The sequence below is a fragment of the Aythya marila genome (assembly GCF_965140915.1).
Source record: "Aythya marila genome assembly, contig: HAP1_HAP1_SCAFFOLD_280, whole genome shotgun sequence".
NCBI lineage: Eukaryota > Metazoa > Chordata > Aves > Anseriformes > Anatidae > Aythya > Aythya marila.
This window is the reverse complement of record NW_028137567.1, coordinates 29,997-39,935: the sequence shown is the minus strand read 5'-3', so window position 1 is coordinate 39,935 and position 9,939 is coordinate 29,997. Positions and strand designations below refer to the sequence as shown.

Genomic DNA, 9,939 nt, shown 5'->3' with positions numbered 1-9,939 from the left:
ACGCACACAGGTGTAGGCAGCACCTGCAGGTCCCAAACCCTTAACCCGTTTTTAGAGAGCACCAATTTTTTAAGTAGTGCTTTTCCCTTAATCCATGACCCCTTCTTTCCTTTATTTCTATCGGGTGGCTCTCCTCCATTTTCCTCCTCAGTGTCTGAGCAGACACTGGGAATCGTTTCCGGAGGAAGGGCACGGCTGAAGCTCCTCCATCTACTCTCCGAGAAAAGAGAGTATGTTAAAGAATACATCTTTCCTTTCTTTTCCCTTTTTTAAATACAATTTCTGAAATCAACGCTGCGGCCTGGCAGCAAATACCTACGGGACTAAAGGTGATTCCTCATCCTCACTGTAACGTTGTAGTTAACCTCCCAACGAACCCATCTCCCCAGGAAGCGGCCATTTGAGATGGGAAGGGGCAGAGCAAGAGGAAGCTCTCCTTAGCCTAGCTCTTCCCCCAACATCACCTCGCCACCCAGCACCAAATTCAACTCACCTGCTCCGCCCGATCACTCGAACGGGCGTCCGACGCTGGCACACGCCGCAGCGGTGGTTCTGACGTGCCTTAAATCACCTCTCCGCAGAATATCTCGGGTCTGTACGCTCAAATAACGCAGTATTTGAGAAATAACGCCCAGAGCTCACACTCTGAGTGCAGCCCAACAGCACCGAAGCACCGGTAGGCTAAACATTCCAAACCTGGCAACAAGGCTGACCCAAGCAACAGCACGGAACCCTTCTGCACCTTCAGCGTGGACATCAGCGTAAGGAAACACAGACCTCCTCGATCCAAATTTTAAGCGAGAAACGCAAAAGGTCACCCAACCGGCTTGTTTTCAGCAAGCTAAAGGAGAAATTAAGGCGACAACCGGGTGCATCCAGAGTTAGTCAGATCCTGAAGGCAGTTCCTTGGGGGAACGGAGGAGCAACGCGCCAGATGAGGGCTGCCTTACAGCGCACCCCTTAGAGGCACTGCTACGGAAGGAAGGCAGAAGGTTGGAACTCGAAAGAACTCACAAGGCGCCCGTTAAGGGGGAAATCTTTCATTTTTTTCTCAGCAGAACCTCCCCTCTCCCCCCTACCCCCCCCATGAAGGCAGCCCGGGGACTCTTTGCTTCCTTAGGGAGAGGGCAGGGACGGGGCAGGGTGGTGGGACAGATGGCCAGAGGGTCAGATGCACGGACAGACAGACAGCCGGACAGAGGGCCCAGCAAGGCCTGACGAAGGGTTCAGGAGCGGGAGGGAAGGGCAGGGCGAGGGGAAGGGCGGCCCCGGGCCTGACAGGAGACCTTGGGCCTAACCCCGGGCAGCAGCTCCGCGTCTCACAGGGCCCAGAAGGGGCTGATACAGGGGGAGGGAACACCCCAGCCCCCAGCCCTGCCTCCAGGCCCTGCAGCCTTCACCCCCCCCCCTCCCCTAAGGGCACCCCGACCCACAGGGCCTGCGACACGGCCTGCTCCCCCTCAGGGCAGCAGAGGGGAGCCCGGCCGGGCAGGAGGCCTTTCCCCTGCCCCCCGCTGGTCTATGAAGGGCTCTAGTTACCGGCGAGCAGGGATTTTTACTGATACTGGCCGGACAACAAAGACTACTTATTAGAGAAGTACAATTCTTTTTTTCCTTGTGATAACTTTTCTTGACCAAAAAACACGATTGTGAATGAGGGAAAATGAAAGATGTAACATGGGAACGTGCGGATACTCACGATGATGCAGCCTTCTATCCGCATGTTCGCTGCGCTGCTGGGATAGCAGCTGCGGGAGCCTGGCAGCAGAGGGCAGTGAAGCCAAGCAGCTGGGATCCGTCTCTGGGGAAGGGGGCACTGAGAAAGCGCTTGCAAACGGGGCACAAGCCCTCAGCCTCTGGAGGCGGCGCCTGTCAGGCGTGAAGGAAAGGGATCCCTTCACGGAAGATGCTGTGGGCTTGCTGAGGCTCGAAGAACAGACGGTGCTGGCTGCTACCAGCGTGCTGCAGCAGCGGCAAGACAGAGCCGTGGTGGTTTTCCTCAGCTGGGCAGCCGAGCTCCAGCACAAGCGCTCTCTCCCTGCCCCTCCTCCAACACCAAGGGGAGAAAAGAGGCTGGCAAGGGCTCAAGGGCTGCCAGAAGGACAGGGAGATCACTCCACAAGGAGCGTCACGGGCAAAGCAGGCTCAGCACAGCCTGTTCCAGTCCAGCCCGGGGCCTGCTCCTGCGGGGGCTCTCCACAGGCCGCGGCCTCCTCCAGGCCACAGCCACCTGCTCCACCGGGGGCTCCTCCACCCGCAGGGGGGCTGCAGCGTGGAGATCTGCTCCACGGGGGACTCATGGGCTGCAGGGGGACAGCCTGCTCCACCAGGGGCACAGCCTGCTCCACCAGGGGCCTCTCCCTGCACAGGCCGCAGGGGAACTGCTGCTGTGAGCCTGGAGCACCTCCTGCCTCCTGCTGCACGGACCTTGGGGACTGCACAGAGCTTTCTCACTCCTCCCTGAGCCAGACGCTGCTGGGCAGCAGCTTTTGTTCCCTTTCTTAGATGCAAGATCTTCTTAAATTCAGTCCAGCCAAGTAGGAAAAGTAAATGTGGACAGCTGTATCTTGGCAAAGAAGATAGTAGGGAGCAAGGAGGTTCAGCAGTCAAGGTGGAAGGTGATGCCATGAGGCTTACAGGCTAGTAATGTTCTAGTGAAACCCAGCCTTCCTAAAGAAACCTGCCTGACTACTTGATGTGAATAACAGACTCTGTTCAGCTCTTTCCTAACATAGAAACGGTGCTGACTGCTTCTTCAGAGTAACAGAAGTTCGTGATACTACTGAAGTAGTTGTGGTTCAGATGTAGATCTGATTTCTCGTAAGCACACTGAATTCACAACTGTTGATCCTCCAGAGGAGGCTTTGCAATTGAACACCTGGAGAATAGGTAAATTTCCCGCTGTTTTTCTCCTCTCCTCTTGTTTTGTTTTGTTTTGTTTTGTTTTGTTCCTAGTAGCATAGGCTTAAGACTCTGAAGAAACAGGCTGCTTTTTTTCATTTCCAGCACTGGCTGTTTCTCCTGAGCCCCGCCTTCTATTTTTGCAGTCATAGGATATGTGGATGTAAATTCGTGGAGAGAGGTAGAAAACTCTTTCAACTGGTGTTTTTTCGGCTATGTGGGGAGAACAAATAGAGTGGCTTTGAATATTCTGGCTCTTATTCAGAGCAGCATGTGGAGGGAGACAGATGCGTTTGCTTTTTTAGTGCAATGGCTTCAGAAGCAAGAGGGGAAAAAGCACTTTCTCTGGGAGCTGAAGAAGGTGTCCTAATCACAGGAGAGGTTTCTAAATGGCATATCTTTGCGAGGGTTCCTGTAGTTCGGAGGTTTTTGTTTGTTTGTTCGATGTTGGAAGGTTTTACTCTTAATATTCATGTCCTTCAGCAGAAGTGAGAAATGGGTTTTTATTTTGTGCAGTGTCGTGGACCCTCCGAAATCTCCTGGGAATGATGAATACCTCGCCCAGTACCAATGTGATGACCGTGGAGACAAGGAGAAACCAAGAAGATCAAAAGAACGTGACCTCATTTCAAAAGAAACCGTTTTGTCCGGCAAAGAGTCTTGTGAGCCTGGTGAGAAATTGCGGCAAACTTCCTCTCTCAAGTCTGACACTGAATGTAGCTCTAAAAACCTTTCCTCCTCAGCTGTTACAGAGAGATGCCAAGATACAAAGGACAAGACTAAAACCACTGAGAAAGAGCATTACGAATGCAAGAGGGAACATGCTCCTAGTGAAGAGAAGGAGAGTCAAAAAGCAGGTCCTTCCAGCAAGAGAAGGGTAAAGTTGAATACAAAGAATACAAACTTGAGCTCCTGATTGGCTTCATGCTGAACTCTGTGCTGTTCTTGTCCTAATCTTGGTCTCTCCATAGATAATATGGTTTAAATCCAAATAGAATCGTGCGATGAGGAAGATCTCACTGCAACAAATTCAACATCTAAAATCAAAGTTGACATTTTCCGTGATTTTCTTCCTGAGCAGAAGTGTGCAGTACTCCTTTTATATTAACGTAGAGATTATTTCAAACAGTCTTGAAGTGCTTGATGACTTAACAGTCTGCAGATTTATTATCAAATCAAAAAAACCCCGACTTGGTAGACTATTTTTTTCCCAGTTTTGAATGACCACTAGGAAGAAGGTTATTCCGGCATCAAAAAAGTCATGTGGAATGTATCAAAATTTACTGAACCAGTAAGTAAAAATTATATTTTTCTATTAGTTCCATTGTTTCAACTCTTCAGACGCTTATGGATGGCATAGATAACAGAGGGGAGATCGTGGTAATCGGAGCTACCAACAGACTGGATTCTATAGATCCTGCTTTACGAAGACCAGGACGCTTTGGCAGACAGTTCCTCTTCAACTTGCCAAATTAAGAGGTGAGAACTTAAATTCAACGTTAGTGCTACCATGGCAAAGTCCAACTTTATAGGAAAAAAAAATAATTGACAACTTGAACAAAAGAGTGACACGTGGAGACACTGCGTTGTTCCATGGAGGGCAAATCTGGTACTGGATATATATGGTCAGGATGATACCACCAAGTAGTTAGTTCTATAATCAAACCTTTAATTCCCAAAGTTGTACCTGTTTGCTTAATTATTTAGTCCACTTGGGCGCTTTCATCATGAAGTTGTGTTTTTGGTCTCAATCCTTCACTTATGAGTGAATAGGGGACGTGTTTGCATTTGATTGTGCCCCGGATCAGTGGTAGTAGTTTGAGTCATAATTCTTTTCTTCTTTATAGTAATTGTAGCAATTGGAAGCATTGTGCCAGAAGTGCTTTCTGTGAATTTACTGGCTGGAAAGCAAATGTGATGAAGTAATGAGACTGTCCCAATGAAAGCTTGCTAAGTTTTAGAGAAGTTTTTTGGACAGCAAAGAAATGTTTCTGGATAAATTTTTCATTACAGTATTTTCCTCTGCGTCCTTAGGTCTCGTAGTTTGGAAACTTGTTATTGAAGCTATAAATGCCTTTTCTTTCACTGTAGGTTCCTAGAAAAAGTTCAGTATAACAAATAAGAAATATTCAATTTCCTGGTTGACAATGCAGAGTGTATATTAAATAACTGTAAAATACTTGAAAGTTGAGCAAGTAAGAAAAGTGTATTAGTAGATGAGGGGTTTTGAGGGAGGACTGTTTTTTTTTGTCTGTTTGTTTGCCTTTTGGTTTGTTTGTTTCTTGTTGGTATTTTTAAGGAAAACTTGGGACAAGCTAAAATGCAATGATTTTGCTTCAGGGTTGGAAAAGAAATTTTCAAGATTCATACTTGTGACTGGACCCCTCAGCCACCGGACATGTTGCTTGATGAACTAGCTGAGAAATGCATTGGTAAGACTGAAACAGAAACGGATTCTTGCTTGTGACCAAGTTGTAAAGAACCTTAGCTTGTACCAGGCAGTACCCATGCTCTTGTGCCTTGCTGCACAACTAGTCAACGAGGCAGCTGGCACACCTTCATAGCAATCTGAGTGAGATGCTTTCATCTATTTACTCTTTGTTATCGTTCCTCTTGTTGTCTGAGAACATTAAATGGTTCTGGGGCATCTTCCTCAAGAGTATAGTTTTTGATGAGGAGTCTGCTTCAGCTGCATAAGCGCAGGATATCAGGCAGTGAGCAACATGAAACACCCCTGCAGAGCGGTAGCACTTTGAATTCCCTGTTAAGCTGTTTGGTTTTGGCATTACAAATTCTTTAAATGTTGCATGTTGTAAACCTGGGCCTTGACCGATGTAACGTTTGATTTTTGTTTGTTAGGATACTGTGGTGCAGATATCAAATCTTTATGTACTGAAGCTGTGCTGTGCTCTCTACGCCGATGCTATCCTCAGATTTATGCAAGTAGGGAGAAGTTGCTACTAGACGTTAATTCTATTAAAATAAAAGCAAAGGACTTTTTCATGGCTATGAAGAAGGTTGTTCCAGCTTCAAACCGGATCAAGGCTTCACCCGTATAAGCACTATCACCCATTTTCAAGCCACTTTTTAAAAGATCAGTAGAGAATATTTTACAAGTTGTGCAGAAGATCTTCCCGCATGCACAGCTTGCGCTAAAGAAGGACCGACAGCAAGGTATAACCACAGCATCCACTTCTTTATAATTCTGCTAAAGCAAAAACTTGTGGTTTGTGCAATCAACTTAAACCTTTCAGACATAATGGTGGTAGAATTTTATTATTTCCATGTGCATGTCTTTTTTTTGGGCAAGTCTGGAATACAACGCATAGGTTTTATTGTGGATTCGAAACTGAAATGCCAAATGGAAGCTCTGAATGACTCAAAACACAGTAAAGGACGATGCGTTCTCTACTGAAGCATCCTGCTTCTGACGGCAGCTAAGATAATTAGCATTTGTAGAGGTTGACTTGAGGTTTGAAGTATAAGGCACCTATTTTTCTTTAAAAAATCAAAACTCAGATCTTTGGAGGGGAAGCATTTCTAGGTCAATGTTTCTAATTCCTTTCTGAAGAATGTCAGGACCAGGATACAAGTATAACTGGTCTAAGCTAAATATTGTTTTAGCTATCATCATTTTTAACCAGTCTCCTAATTTAAATGTTTGTGGATCGTACTATACACGTGAGATCAATTAGCATTGATATTTACTAGATGAATGGAATTCTGTGGCCATCACATCCTTTATCCCCATGCTTTCATTGTGGGAACCTCCTCCAGAAAGAAATGGTCTTGTTTGTTTTTGTTTTATTTTAGCTATTTAGCAACTGCAGAAATTGTTCGTAATCTCCTTTATTCTAAGGGGGAGAAAAAAATCACCAAGAGTAGCGTACCTTATACGTACACATCAGTGGGACTTAGTACAGCTTTGTAGGGCCTTGTTCCATCTCCTTAGATCTGTGGTGGGCTGAACTCTAGGAAATAGCTTTCAGTGTGTGCTCTCAAATGAAGAAAGGGTTTTGGCACTGATTTAGAAGCTGTATTAATGGAAGAGAAAGAGACAAAGGCTATTCAGGAAAGTTAACAAACCTCTTTTGCCTTTCAGAGCATTTCAATCCTATTTTACAAGATGATATGTTTGACAGTGATGACGATGCATGCTTGGTTTCTGGAGATGAATTAAAAGATGGAATGCCTGACGGACCAGAGAAAAATTGCCTCTGTTTCAGCAGGTAAAGAAAGATAGATCCCTGTTACGTTTAAATTCTCAGGTCTGCTGAGTCTTTGTAAACAGTTCCAGCTGTTAAAAGTGCGAGGGGTGGTAGAGGAAGGGGCAACATCAAGTTTGTGTGTTGAAGGGGTGCTTGGTATTCACAAGAAGAAAGGGTGGAGGGACTAAAGTTGTAATGAAGTTGCTCTGAATGACCAAATTGAAAAGCCCAGGCTTCTCTTCGTAAGCCAAAGTGATCCGTAGACTACCAGAACACGTTGACTTAATCCATGGCATTCTTTGAAAGACTCAAGACCACATAAATGTGCAGTCTGTCCTTTTAGCTAAAAATACCCCAGCTTTTTGGGTTTGTGTTGCCACCTTTTGCCCTTCTGTTTTCCAGGATTGTTAAACCAGTAGTGAATTATGTAGCAGAAAGAAAACTGAGAAAGGGCTTGTTAAAACACCTTGAGAGAAAATTGAATGGTGTCTTTATTTGTTAAGCCACCGAGTTGTGTTAATCTTGTGATATTTTAGTATGGAAGTCATGCAAGCCCACAGTTGGAAAGTTAGATCATGTTGTCACAGCTGGATCAGTTATTTTTCTCCGTTTCTATTGCTGTGCTGTCCAGAAGATTTTCTGTGCTTTAGAGCAAGGCTAAGTCTCTAGCATCTTTGATTTAAGCCAGCAGAGGTACAGCCTGATTGTAGTGGGGAAACAAATGCTCCTCACCAATTTATTTTTAAATAAAAATAAATTTATAATAAAGTAAATAATAAATATATAATAAATAATAAATTTATAATAAAGTAAAGCAAGATTGCAGGGATATTAATTTGCAGTCTTGGTTTAGTAAAGAATAGGAAACACAAGGGAAGAAGGTGAAACAATTGGAATGACTGAATAACTTAACTGGAAATCTTACATGTATTTAATGTACCGCTGCCATTTGGATTATTTGGGGAGGGAAAAGAAAGTCTATAGGAAAATTACTTGGAACATCTGTGTGTCTATTCAGCACCTCATTTATAAACTTGTTTTCTTAACTCCTGTTCTAGGAGTGCTTTCTGTGAACCAACATCATGCCAGCCCCGTCTGCTAATAGTAAAAAAGAAGGGTACGGCCAGGTTTCTTACGTGGCACCCGCGGTGTTGCACGCTTTGGAGAAATTTCCCGTTCACACCCTGGACCTTTCTGTTCTGCTTACAAACGTTGCATCGCCAGAAGAAATCTGTGGACAGGTACCTTTTTTCTTTTTCTTCTCATCGGATTCACTGACTGTATGTAAAGGATCAATGGAGTTGCAAGTAAGGTGAGCAAAATTCATTGGTAATGGAGGTGGCCTTGTTTTAATGTGCTGGGATGTTTGCTTCTGTCTGAAAATGCCCTTTTCTTTTAGACAGCACCACAAACAATCTGGATGTTGTACATGTCGACATTTTCCATACCCAGTTTTACAGTGAGGCTGTTGCTAGCAGCTCAGGAAGCTGGGCGGTGTTGCTAATAAACATCTCTTTGTGGAAAGAAATGCTGCTCATGTCACTGGGATCCAGAAAGTAGTTCTCATTGCCTCCTAAGACTGTGTGCTCCCAGTAGATGGCTCTGTATCAGACTGCATGTCGGCTACTTTTTGTAGCCTTCTTCTAAATTATATTAGTAAGGCAACCAAGGTTTGGGGCTTCTGTTTATTTTGTTTTCGCACGGACATACACAACTTGTGCTGTTGCAGTATGTGCAATAAAAGCATTAACATTCAGAAAACACTTCATTTGCACGGTGATGTGGTTTTAACTAGAAAAAATGAACAGATTTGGTGTTTTTACTTTTAGGCAGGAAATCCATTTTCTTGTTTGGCATCACTACCTTAAAATATTTTTACCTTTAGTGGAAACATTTGAGAGCCATACAAGTAAGGACAGACATGTTACACGACTGAATACTGATGTGTCCCTTAAGAGGGACATTTCCTTTCTTTGTTATGCGATGATTGTGGCTGTGGCCATATAGTTACGGTGTCTAGCCACTGCCTGAATATATCCTTCCCATCTTCTGACTAGAGTTCTCCGAATACTGATAATCTGAAAGGGTGCACAGAGAAATTCCTTATGTGAAAGGATGCTTGCCACTCTGTTCACGCAGTTTCATTTCATGGGGCAGTCAGATGGCTATGTAGCTATGTATTAAGAGGTTCTTGTACGTGTTTTAGTTTTCTTACCCAAGCTTTCCTTTTCACTAGCTGATCCGAAATGCTCAGAAGACAGCACCAAGCACAATTTATGTCCCAGATATCCATTTATGGTGGGACAACGCTGGACCTGCCTTGAAACTTACTTTTCTAACTCTACTACGTAACATTCCAGCATTTTCGCCAGTTTTGCTGCTTGCTACGTCTGATGTACGTCACTCAGATCTCCCAGAAGAGGTATTTGTCAATACTTTTCTTACTATTTCTTCAGTGTCTTGTAATTTATATATGCTTTCAGCATCAAAATGCTGTGCTTTCTTAAATGCATGCTGTTATTACTCAGGCACCCTAACAAATCACTTAAAATTTGCTTAGAGAAAAAGAATACTGTGAAAGCATCTGCTTCAGGTTTTTTCTGAATCAAGCAAGTGACTTTCACCCCCTTCTCACACATGCAAATAATAAATTAATACAATAATTCTGGTGGCTACAAAGTGGTTCAGTCAAGAATATGAAGTGCTTGAAATGACAAGAGGATGTTCTTACTGAAGAGATTTCTTCTGACAGTCTGCCATTCCATGCTATGTTGGGTAAACTGCTAATAATGCAATTTAGTAGAGAATTGAAACACTTTGATTAAAAAAA

General features: G+C 44.2%; 1 pseudogene across 1 annotated transcript; it reads left to right on the top strand.

Moving 5' to 3' along the window:
- Nucleotides 1–1,155: 1,155 nt before the first annotated feature.
- LOC309890639 (ATPase family AAA domain-containing protein 2-like) lies at nt 1,156–6,075 on the top strand (annotated as a pseudogene). The gene is made up of 4 exons: nt 1,156–1,166; nt 4,221–4,380; nt 5,242–5,333; nt 5,761–6,075. The product of its transcript is annotated as an ATPase family AAA domain-containing protein 2-like (transcript).
- The last annotated feature ends 3,864 nt before the right edge of the window (nt 6,076–9,939 follow it).